The following is a 749-nucleotide window of genomic DNA, read 5'->3' on the forward strand; positions in this document are numbered from 1 at the left end:
CAAACATATTAATAGCGAATACACAGTGCTGCTTTGACAGGTGCAGTATTTAGATTAGCAGAGATGAGAAGGAAGTTCCTCCCTCCCACTGAGAAATCAACAGTTGTTTTTTTGGGGGTATTTTGCTTTTTTAAAAGTTTTTATTTTTTTTTAATCCAGTTCTCTCACAGCAGTGAAACAGGAATAACTCAAATCCAACACAGTTTAGCAGAAGGATTTTATCAAGGCTGCCCCTCCTCTTTTCTGAGCACCATCCATCATCCACAGAGATGTGAGCTCCAAACTACGCCAATGGCCTCTGCACACATTCGGACACTCCGATTTAGATTTCTTCAAGATACACTTGTCACATTGCTTCAGAGTGATAGGCATACAAGGAGAAAGAAAAAAAATTATATAAATATATATATATTTGCGTAGGAAATAAAGTCAGGCAAACAAATTTTCACATCAGTAGTGTGACCAACATTCAAATTGACTCAACTCAACTGTATTTATAGAGCACTTTCAAACAGCCGACGCTGCATACAAAGTGCTGTACATGGAGCAACTAACATATATACAACAATAAAGCAATAAATCAGTAACAAAATGGTAGAAGGCACCAAACTGTAAAACTAAGATCACAATCTGAGTCATGCTGAGTCAAATGCCAAAGAATACAAGTGAGTTTTGAGGCGGGGTTTAAAGATGGGCAGCGAGGGGGCTTGCCGAATGTTCAGTGGGAGGTCATTCCAGAGAGAGGGTCC

The sequence above is a fragment of the Hippocampus comes genome, unplaced genomic scaffold (assembly GCF_001891065.2).
Source record: "Hippocampus comes isolate QL1 unplaced genomic scaffold, H_comes_QL1_v1.1 scaffold335, whole genome shotgun sequence".
Classification (NCBI taxonomy): Eukaryota; Metazoa; Chordata; class Actinopteri; order Syngnathiformes; family Syngnathidae; genus Hippocampus; species Hippocampus comes.